Source organism: Pithys albifrons, chromosome 8, assembly GCF_047495875.1.
Source record: "Pithys albifrons albifrons isolate INPA30051 chromosome 8, PitAlb_v1, whole genome shotgun sequence".
Taxonomy (NCBI): Eukaryota; Metazoa; Chordata; class Aves; order Passeriformes; family Thamnophilidae; genus Pithys; species Pithys albifrons.
In genome coordinates this window covers 15648197-15660577 of record NC_092465.1, presented here as the reverse complement: position 1 = coordinate 15660577, position 12381 = coordinate 15648197, and positions in this window count along the sequence as shown.

Here is a 12381-nt window from a genome sequence, read left to right as displayed (position 1 = left end):
CAAACTCCAAAGCATTCAAAGAAGGGCCACAAGGATAGTGAAGGGCCTTGAGGGGAAGCCTTATAATGAGCAGCTGAGGTCACTTGGTTTGTTTAGCCTGGGAACAAGAGACTGAGATGAGATTTCATTGCAATCTACAACTTCATCATGAGGGTAAGCAGAGACCAGCAAATGGCACGAAGCTGAGTCAGGAGAGGTTTAGGTTAGATACCAGGAGAAAGTTTTTCACCCAGAGGGTGGCTGAGTACTGGAACAGGCTACCCAGGGAAATGGCCACAGCATCAAGCATGACAGAGTTCAAGAAGGGTTTGGACAGTGCTCTCAGGCACATGGTATGATTCTTGCGGTGCCCTGTGCAGGGCCAGGAGTTGGACTCAGTGATCCTGGTGGGTCCCTTTCAACTCTGCACATTCTATGATTCTATGACTCAAAGTTCCCAATAAGAAGATGCAAAAATCCTTGAAGTAACACAGCTCTGACTCATAACAGACAAATAGACAGACAAATAAGATGAAAAATGTATTGATACACTGTATGATTTCTTCTAAGCCTCTATATCCATGAAAGGTTATCACAGTAATCAAAGCAGGTGGATAACCTGACATATACAAAGAAGCTTCTTAGAGCGTGTTGTATTTTTTAACCAGAAGACACATGATTTTGTGGTTTAGAAGATGAAACAAAGCTGGGTACAAAGCTGGTGTGGAAAACTGTCCCACAGATGTGGTAATACAACAATCACTTGATCCTGGAGTTTTAACACCATTGTCATGCTTAGCTGAGGAGTTGGGGTAATAGTACCAGGACATCTGTCAAAAGGAAGAAAAAAAAAGAACAAGGATGACCGACAGATATTTCCTATGTCTTGGTGTTTTTTTCCTGAGTTAGGTAAGATGGAAACAGCAGAAGAAAAGTAAAAAAAAAGGAAGTAGAAAAAAATAGAGAAAATAATAATAATAACTGTTTTCAGTAAAATGAGATCTGCTTGGTGTGACGAACCACCTCCAAGGGACAAGGACAAGACTCTTACAGTGACACAGGTTGAGTCACAGATAACTTTACCTCTGTGTCGCTCAGGACAACTCCCATGACTTCAACAAAATACTGTCTAGGGAAGAAAAAACTGTGCTTCAGCTGTAGGGTGGCTCATTTGCGTGGGACATTGCATTTCTAAACTTAGCCTGAAGTCCAATTCTAGCTCCCTTTTCTGGGGAAACAAGAACAAGTATGCTATCTTGGTTTGTGTATATACTCAGTCTGTTTGTCTTCTTGTACTGGCCATTTTCAATCCCTTTTTGCAAAGACCCACTTTCCACTGTGTTTGTGGCCTGGTGAGAAACAGAGACATTAAAAATTTGTAGGAAAACCTGTTTTATGAGCTTTTTAGAACCCTAAACACCACGTCCCCCCCAAATCACTGATCAAAAACCAGCCCTGACAAAACAAGCTTTCTTAGTTGCATGTCTAGATACAAGGCACAGCTTGATCTCTCACACAGTGCATCTGTGTGGAGAACTGAGTAGCTGCTACAGATTAGGACTAGCTGATGTGAATTCTTCCCTATGTCTTCATTCCTCTCCAGCCCCAGCTGTTCCCTGGTGAAGGTGCCCAGCTTACCACAGAAGAAAAGTAACTTACAGCACAGAGCCAGCCTCAAGGATCATCCCTAGGAAGCATGCTAGCCAGCATTCAAGACACAGCTGAACAAGAAAGTACAAAGGAGGACTCATGCACGGTTTTGTGGTCTCAAAGGAAGTCACGAAATAGGATCAGCACAGAAAGTCCTCTGGGTGTTCACACATGTCCCCCTGCTTTGTGTGAGAAGCCCATGCTCTGCACTAGCCATCTGGGACAGCATCACCCACACTCATGCTCCGACATTTGAGAATTATTAAATATATTCCACGAAAGTCAAAACTAAAAGAGAAGCCAGTGAAACAGAAAAGAAAAACAGATACATTTCTGATCTCAACCTGCAAAGCATCTATAAACTATCCGCCTTCTAATTTTTGTTCTGACTTTTTCGCGTGCTGTTCCTTCTCATTAGGACTCCTTTTAAAGCTGCTGTAAAAGGAATTATGCTCTAATAACACCAAAATCAGTGGGATTTAAGTTGACTTAGTGATGAGTGTCATAAAATTTAGGATCCTGTTTCCAAACAAATGCTTTGCAGATATGAGCCCCCCATGCCTGAAGATGGGATGTAGGTTTCTGAGTACACTTTAAAAATGCTACTCTACAATGCAGTGGGAATTTGCCACCATTGTATGTAACTGCCCAATTCATTTCCCAAGTGCTGGCCCACCAGCAGTCTTCCACCACAAATTTCATACCTGCAGTGTGTGCTAGGTTTATGGCAATTGCTCCAGTGCAAAGCCCAACTTCTGCTGGTTCTTACATGCAGGGTTCAGTCTAGTGAAGCTGCAGAACTGACTGGTCACACTGCTTGAAAGCCCTTGTGTCCTGAACTGCGTTGTGCCCTGCAGCTGGACTCTGCCTTAGAGCAGCAAGAAAAGCATGACCTTAGCTCAGTCACAGTACCTTGAACACAAAGCACTGTAAATCTTGCTAAGGCCCTGACCTTAATTTTTTTTGCATAAGCTCAGCTTGGCTGCTGTCTTTTGCACCTCTCTCATCAACCCTGGGTGCACTCGGAGCTTGCTGCAATGCTCTGTATTGGGAAAGGCCATGGCTCTGGCTGCTGGCAGCACACAGAGGAGATCACTGAATACAAACAGAGAGCAAGCAACTTGGTTTTCATAACCTCGGTTAAACGCAGGGGGTGAAGGATCCGAAGCCGAAGCGACACAGTCATGTGAGTTCAAGAAAGGCAGAGGGTAACCTCTGAGGGGTTCTTTTCTTTGGCAGGAAAAGGGAGGATGGTGCACAGAGGAGGGGGGAAGGAAAAATTACAGAAATTTTTGGCCCTCTGTGCACAGCAATTCTGTCTTTTTCTCCTTCTGGAACTGTAATAACAGAACTGACATTCATTACTAATAGTGACAAAACTGCTTTCCTGGGCTTTTGTGACAAAATTTTGTATCACAGCTGACCCCTGCCCACAGAGCAGAGGCAAATTAGAACTGAACATATCCCACAGGCTAGCTCACATCTACTTACCTGCAGAGGCCTTGAAGCATCCTTCTTCCTCTCTTCACCTGAAGCATAATATAGCTTATTTCTATTTGTTGTGGCAGGGAGAGATTGCCTCCTTGAGTCATGCTGGGATGGTGGGAGGTCTGGCCTCCTCTGATGTTGTGGCAGGGACTAGGGAACAGTCTGTGGCACATAGTCTATGGGAGCGGTATGCTCCTTTGGGCAAAGGTAGGACATAGCTAGGTCTTCTATGGCTTCTGGGGAAACAAAAAGCCTCCATAAATCACAGGAGCAAGCTGTGGCCTCTAGAGGTTTTGGGTATTGATAGGAGCAAATGGGATGGAAAGAACGTACTTGGAAACCTAGAGCTTCCCACCATTTAGAAAACTGCAGTAACCAAACTCACATCTATCAGCAAGGACGTGTCTACAACTCACAGCAGTCCTGAAAAGTCTCCAACACCCATTCAAATGGTTCTAATACAGCACATGTCATTAAATGCAATATAACAATGAAGATTTTTTCCAAATAAATCAAATAAAAGTCCAGACTGGAAGCCTGGACATAGATTTTAGTGTTTTTTCCTCTTGGACTTCTTGTAATTTTTTTTACCCCAAAGGTGAATGAAGATTACCACAACCATGGTCAATGCTGAGACCCTGTGCATCTTTCAGGATCCTGTGCATCTTTCAGGATCCTGTCCATAGCCTGGTGACCCTTCCAATGTTAGCAACCATAAGGTAAAAACCTATGAAAATGGTCTCTCCCAGGATTCGGGAAATACAGTTTTCTATCTACAAACAGATGTGGGTGTTTGCACTGTTTCATTTTGTATCCTTATTCCTACCAGAACATAATATCATGAAGATGCAGAAAATGTTTTTCTAATATCAAATGAAATCCACATTGCATTGAGGCAAAGTTTTGGATTAAGATCCAGATAAAGTTATTGCTTTGCTGAATATCTCATTTATCCAAGGATAGAAAGAAGCTTTTTTCGCCATTTATATGTGAATTTGTTGTGGACTAAGTTTGGAAACCTGAGTGGTATAGAAGGGCAAAACTTAGTTGTCCAGCAGCCTGAATTACCCATTACTCTGAAATTCCATACCACAGTGATTGTCATACCTTAGCAAGAACTTGTCATAGTTGCTTGTCAACAGTGCACAAAATAGAGTCACAAGTGACTTTCTTCAGTGCTGTTAACTCTGTCTCCTTGCTCACAGACAAAACCTGTCCTCCCCCTGTCATTCCTGAGGCATGCTGTGTTCAACCTGTCCTTAAAAATTTCCAATGAAGTCCAGAGTTCCAGGGCTTTATTTATCTTTCTTATTAGCAAAGATTTTTTCATTAAATCTAGCCTACATGTCCCTTGTTATACTTTAACCCTTCTCCTCTGCACCCTGGACATTAAGAACAAATTGTTCTCTTGCTCTCCATCTATGTTTTATGTATTTAAAAACTGTTATCATATCCCTTCTCAGTTTGATATTCTCCAGACTAAATAACCCCCCTACATCAGTGTCTCCTCATTAGTCATGTTCTCTGGACTTCTGATAATTCTTGTTGGTCTCTTCTGGACACTGCTCAATCAGTTTCATCCTTCCTGAATTATGGTACCCAAAAAATGGAGGGAAGGGAGTACAGCAGAAAAAACACATCCTATGTCATGTAGATGGTACTCTGGTTTATATCCCAGTCTGGTGTTTGCTTTTCTCATGGCAATCTTATTTCTCCTGACTTCTCTTAGTTTGCAATTCACATTTCCCTCAGATCCTTCTCTACTGGTTACTTCACATCCCATATTTTCATATATCTCATTGTTCTTGACTAAGTAAAGAGCTGTATATCTTGCATTTGTCTTTACTGAATTTCATCCTTTCCCTTCCCAAGCCCTTAGATTATTCTTCCACTTATATTTGATAATTCTAAAGTACAAGACTGTTCTCTTTTGTCCTCTTCAAATTTATGTTACCTGCTACTTTAAACAGCATATTTTCTGTCTAGCATATTCATTTTCATCTCTAGGTAATTAATAGAATCCTGAATAGTAACAGATTCAGGCAATATCACTGCAGAATCCTACCAAATGTGTTCCTGCAATATGATGATAACCTGAATCCTACCTGTTGATTTCTGTATTTGGGCAGGAACCTACAGCTACACACTGATGCTCAGCATGCTTCAGCACCTGAAGTTCTTTCTTTGTGATATTAGTGTGTCCTGAAAGAAACTCAAAAGTGTCAAACATTTAGCAATATCATTTCTTACCAAGCTATACATGCTCTATATTCATAGATCAATGAATTCATTCTGCACCATTTTACTTCATCTTTGTAGCAAAGTATTGCAACAGAAGACAGACTGCACACTGGTGCTGTTGAAATATCTAAACTAAAATACCATAAGTAAACTCTGATGGAAGCAAAGTAGCACATCGTTGACTTTTGGGGAGGACAGAAGCCAACTGTCAGAGTCTAAAGCACTTTTTCAGTATGTTCTGATGAATTCAGCCCTTGTTTTCTTCTTCTGTAGCTGGTCCAATTTCAGCAAATGTACTCTTTACTCACAATTATTTCCTGAATAGTCCTAAAATTTTTCTATATATTTCTATTGCTCTCCCTTTCTGTACACAATTCTACTTGCCTGTAGATGAGAAGGTTTCCTCCTCACCATTTGCAGGGCTTCTGGTCAGAAGCCATTTCTGTCCCATTTGGGACATGAAGAATAGTTTCTCATAGCATTTTTTTTCAAGACTCTCAAACTCAGACTTCCCAAGGTAAACTTCTATACTCATGATTGATCATGATAACTGAATGGTCTCTGGGTGTCATTTCATCTGCAAATGCTCATGTCACAGGCTGCTGTCTAGGGACAGGTCTGGACACATGCTCCACCTTTTAAACAGAAAAACAAGGAATAGTCACTCAGAGAGATTCTTTCTGGCAACAGGACTCCTGTGTGTGTTTCTATTTAGAGTAGCTTTTTGCTAAGCCCTGGAGAGATCCAAGACCCAATTGTGTAAACACAGATGGAGAAAGCTGAGATGTCTGGGAAATGGAGTTCTTTCAAATTCAAGTAAATCTTGATGAACTGCTGTTTTGTGGGATTTGACCAATCAACTCTGAGTCACGAGCAGTGTGAGACATCATCTTCCTTTTGTGACTAAGTCCAGCAATCAACAGCCTCCACAGCTTAGGCCCCAGGGCCAAAAGTCTTGCAATCTGCTCAATTTTTTGTTTTTGCTTTTCCTCTCACAACTTTTCCTTCTTGAAGTTACTTATCATTACGTTGGGATTGTTGCCAGATTCTTTTTTGGCATCACTTCTCCCTCTTTTCTGCAATTTTTGCCTATAAGGTACCTTAATCACTTCCCATGTAAACTACTGCAAAACTCTTTTTTATAGCTTTTGTAAATACTTACAGGATTTATGCACATTTCCTCTCCAAACTTTAAGGGATGCAGATTGTTGCTTAGAGATGGAAAGGAGGGCAGCCTGCTTCAGATTTCCATATGACCCAGGCACGGCAAAATTTCTTGCAAACTTAGGAATAAAAAGAGTATAGTTTGCAACCCTGGTTCTGTGTACCTCCCCACTCCCAGATATCTCATTCTGCTTAATGATTATTCCTTTCCAAAATAAAAAGTCATTGGGCTACTCAGAAATCTGGCTTTAATTCTTTTCTTTATAAGCTTGAACATTCTGATGATAATTTTGTTGCTAACTGAAAGAGAAGTTTTCAACATTTTTCAAACAGTTATGTTGGTTTCTTTCTGTAAAGTACTTTTAATTTTCCCAGAAATCAGATGATTCATCTTCTTTTTGTTCAATAGCCTCCTACAAGAAGCAGTGCATAGACCCCACAGGTCCAGGTATTACAGGTCAACACCAACCTGTTAGATTTCATAGTTACCTCTTCTGTAATTTTTCATTACATATGGGATATAGGTTAAAATCTCAGGCTAATGGGAATTTCTTTTTTCCAGTTTCAAAAGCAGAACTGTGTTTTAACTTTCTTCATCTTAAGGCTTTACAACAGCTATCTGTTGGGTGTTTCAAAAGTGATTTTCCTGTCTCAGCACAGTAAACTCACAAACAAATTCCCATAATGCTGGCCACACAAAGCTGTCAGACCAGCCAAGATATTTGTGCTTCAACATTTCAAATACACTCTTGACTGCCTTCAAGCAACAATAATTTTATAGGGATTTCCTTCCTGAAAAATTGTTCAGTGATGACCTAGAAGTGAAGAGTTCCCTGTCTCACAACCATTTTCATCCAACTCCACATTAAATGTACTGAAATAGCTGGCTTTGACTAAGCCAAGAGTCAAATATAAGAACTGCAAGGCCCTGATTAAAAAACCACTTAATCACTTTCTGTGCTTTGAGTTGGACAGATGCTTTCCCCTGTCAAGGATCATATCAGTAGCTGGGGGAGGATTGCAGAAAAGAGCCTGGCTTAAAGCCTATGAGAATTCACAACTCAGAGGTACAGCTGCAGGACCTTACTGAAAGTACTGGTATTCTAGGACTATCAGCTGTCTCTCATTTTACTCAGGACTTTCAAGGATATTTGCTCAATAAAACTCAGTGGCTTGGGTTGCATCTGAAAACAGAAGCCACAGAAAGCGCTGGGAATCATCCCAGGAGCACCTACCTTTCATGGAAAATAGAGAGGGGCCCTGAAGAACTTCTGCTTAGATTAGATTGCCCTTACTAAAAATAGGAAGCCCTTTAGTCTTCCATCTCTCTTGATAAAGCTTTATTTTTAAGCATAGGTTTTGTTTGACCTTGAGGTTTAAAAAAAAATGGAATGAAAGAAAGAAAAAGAGGGAGGAAAAAAAGCCTCCTTGGCAAAATTCCAAGTAACACTGAAGATAAAGCTGCACTGTGGTTAGTTGGGATTCAGTAGGAGGTTTTATACAGTCTTGCAACATCCCATCTGCATTGTTCAAGTCATTATTTTTTGGCTCCAAAGTGATGTCAAGCAACACTTCATCTAGAATGTGTCTAGTTCGGGTCCACAAGGTATCCCTGTTCCTTCCTCTGGCTTCAGTGTAATTTCCCTGTTTATATAAACTCCCACAACTATGGCCAAGAAAAAGCAGCAGTGAAAATGGTCATCATCACCTTAGGATCATAGTCGTTTGATTTACTGACTCTAGCAGCATCCCATCAGGCTATAGATATTACCATACCTTGTAAAAACCTGACAGGTTCTCTCAATAGTCCATCAGCCAGAGCAACCCAGAAGATCAGAGTCATCCCTCCATTGGGGTGACAGGAAAAAAACTCCTTTAAGACTTTTTTGACAAGAGCACACTGTCATAAGTGTGTACTGGAAACTCATATCCTTGCTTGCAAAGTGTATATTTTATTTCAAGTGTCAAGAAGCCTTCTGAGACAAAATTTGTGATAAATCCTGATGAAGCTGTTATGGATAACTTACCTCTAGAAAACTCACATGAGCAGCACTAGGCATACCCACAGGAAAACAACCCAAGCAGAAAATATATTTCTAGCTGTGAAAATAACTCCATTTCAGTATTGACAGTTTCTTATTAAATTGAAAATGTGCACAGACACAGCAACAGAAGCACAGGGCTAACAGGTAGTTTCAGGACCCACTGGCAAGAAGGATGTGAATGAAACTTGCACAACCTTGTGAAAAACAAGCTTTCTAGTGACTCTGGGACTCCAGCTAGGGTTGATTGTGGATGCAAAGCTGGTGTGAGCCATGCAACCCAATTTGCCTTACATCCCAGGAGGATGTTAATTTCCACTCACCCCGCTCTGCTCTCAGTACCAGCTGGGTCCCCACTGCTAGCACATTCAGAGTCCAGGAAACCCATGCAGATGTTTTCATGGACATAGCAAAAGCCCTTTCTCTCTGCCAAGGCTCACACTGGGCTTTTCGTAGGAGCAAATGTATCTGTCGCTTCTAAAGCAATGTGGTTTTGGAGCAGCTCTAATTTAATCTGAAGTTGAGAAATAAAATCCTTCTGACCTAGCTGTTGTATTCTCCTGGCCCTAAACAATTCTAACAGTAAAATGGCTATTATTTGTCTCTAAACTTGAAACTTCAACCTGAGGCAACCTCCATCTATAGTAAATTTCACACCTGAAGTTATTCTTGGAGGTTTTTTTCCAAACCAGAAATGCACAGACTCTTTTGATTGTTATTAAATATCTTAACACTCATGTTACTTATAGTTCAGAATAAATAATTTCAGATTTCCGGATGTGTTGGCAGAAAGCCTTTTGCAACATACATGCATCCTTGGGCTTTGAATTTCCAATTCTGGACCACAACTAGTTGAATTTGATTGTCATACTGAGATTAGAGCGCCATGCATTGAGGGGCATACAGAGCTCTGGAAGTGAAAAAGTTATTGGGGGGTGCTTACAGCTGTTGGGGTTTCTGTAGTTCAGATGTGCACAGCACTTGTATAAGTCTATGCATTCCGGCAGGTTTCTGTTAGATCTGTGCCACAGTGCAGGCTCTTTGAGTGTAATTCATGACCCTCTGAATGGCTCTTTTTAACACTCCAGGGTAAATCATCTTAACAAACGATGAAAGGGTTTTCCTGTGCAGAAGTTTTCTTAAGGTGAAAGGCCAATGCAGCAACTCCAAGAATTATACCTGCTTTCTGGTCATCAACAACAGCAGTCATCTGTGAAGGTGGGAAAAGGCGACCAAGTTCTTCTGCACCTGCCTGTGAGCATCAGCCACTGCAATAGCAAACAGCAGCCAGTAAAGAGCAGGATATATGAACAGATATTTCTTCAGAAGTGGAGACAGAAGCCTGAGCTTTGATTTCTGGGATTCAAAGACAGTGGATGTTTTTCTTGCCAGTCTTGTGCCAGGATCAGATCAGTCTGTCCTGATTAACTTTTTTAAATGTCATAGTACCATTCATCTCCATGCATATCTGTGTTCAACTTCACTTCCATTTTCTAATCTATGTAATTGCATTACATTGTAAGTGTTTTTCATGAAACACCATTCTGTATTGGCTATAACAGTCCAACAGGGGCTCAGATTTTGTTTGGAAAGTGACAATCTTTCTAATAAATATTGCTAAAAAAATTCAACAAGTTTTATTTCAGTGTTAAGTCCTGGATTTTGGTGACCAGTCCTGGAAATAATCTTTTTGAAAGTTTCAATACAGTCTTCCTTTCTGAATGCCTGAAAGCTGTAGAGATTAAAAAATAAAGCAACAAATACAAATTTTTGTAATCAGATGCACCATCTTATATTGCAAAATTGTTTCTCTTTGAAGTCCTAGATACAACCAGGGGAATCTTCATTCTCTTTCTTCAGGATTAAATCTTAATGTGAGGATGTACATTTTATGTACTTTTCTTAATAGCTTTTTTAAAAAAAAATCAGTTCTCCTTTTTTCATATATTAAAAATTATCTTCAACAGTAACATGGAGATTCCCCAGGCTTAGAAACCAATATTCCATTCTGGCAGCTTTTATATTTTCTTTCTCAATGCTCATACTTTTGCATTCCTTGGTGCAGATTTGCTCAGCCCCATCACAGAGACAGGCCCAGTGCAGAGAGTTCTGCTCCATGTTTTCTCATTGAGATAGAACAGAAGTAGATCGGATATTACATTTGGACCCACTGTTATTCATGAAGCTGTCAAAATGGTTAAGAGAAGTCACTAAAAGCTACCATCATGAGTTTCTATATCATGGTGATATGTGCCAAGCATGCATATCAACAGACAGAAGAAGGTTCTTTTAGTGTAGTTTTTTCCACATCCCATCTTCAGCTACTCCTCAGTCTTTCAGCACTGCTAACCTCACCTGAAGAAATTGACTAGCTTGCTGGGTCCTCCCCTCTGCCTTGTGAATTGCCAGAAAGCAGAAAACAAAGGGTTAAATAATTAGCCCATGTGCAAAGTTAGGAATACTGTGCAGCCGTGTAGAAAATACCTGACTGATAATTTACTGTGTATTTATAGAACAGTTATAATAGAAACAATTCCTCTAACAGCTTTTGCTTTAAAGAGAGTCTGCACTTTTCAAATGGCTCATTGCACAGCTCATCTTAGCTATTTATTATGGAATGTGTCATCCTTACAAGAAAGGAATTTGCTGGGCTTGGCAACAGTCTAATCTAACTGTTTAGTTCTCTACAAACCTATTTGCCAAATTATGAGAAAGAGAATTCTGCAGCATCACTTGTATAGTTCATACCTCTTGACTACTGAGAGATCATATGTTTCTTTACCTTCTTTCTTAAGCATCTCTGAACAATGTAGGTTTGTCCAACACAGCACTAAAAGAATCTTAATCATTCTTTGACTTGAACCCAAACTTCTCCAAAGATCAGCAGGCTTTCAATTAGTTTGGTTTTGTTATCAAGAAAGGTCAAACACCTGTTGTTCTAGTTTTGACTCCATTCCCGTCCCTCTTTCTGATCTGCACATATCTGAACAAGACAAGAAACTCAGACTCTTCTTTGAGTCATAGACCAATGCCAACCATACTGCAGAGTCACATGTGTAGATACTTGGGGAATGAGAAGCTTGGCTGCCTGTATGCTGAGTCATACAAAGGACAAAATGTGAAACATTTCAGCAGCCCAGTCCAGAGTAGCAAAAAGATAGAGATGAAGACCTAAGGAGTGGTGATTATGGATGAAAAATTATGAGAGGTGAAAGAAACATTATCAAAAATAGTTCAGGTGCATTTGAACCTCATTGGGTATTTATCTGCAAATAAGCAGCTGCAAATGAGTTTGGACCCAGAGGAAAGCTCAACTATCCTCAGATGCACATTCTACAAGAACAAGCAACACAGGAATGAGCAGTCATGGTTAGAAAGAAATAGACATTTCACTCATTATTGTTCATGTTTACAAATTGCACTGCACTCCCCATCTGTGCCCATCTCTTCGTACAGCTCTTCTCTCTGTAAAATGTGCTTTAGTTGCTAAACTTCAAATATAGGTGATGTTCTTTCCTTCCCTTGACAGCACCTTGTTTGTTTTAGAAGAGAAGGGGGGAATGTCATTGCTCAGGGCTGGATATGAGGAGGGTATGACAGGACTGGAAGTTGTCACAAGGGTGGCATGTTGGTGCAAGGAGATATCTCATAGATGAATATATTCAGGCCAATGCAGAGTGAGCCTAGAGTAAGAACTGTGAAGTGTGATTTGATTCCCTTGTAACCAGTAGTTCTGTGCTCAGCTTCTTTGAGACATCCATGAAAAGACCCAACTCTTTTTTTCTCTAAAGTTTGCTACTTTGTCTGCTATTAAATA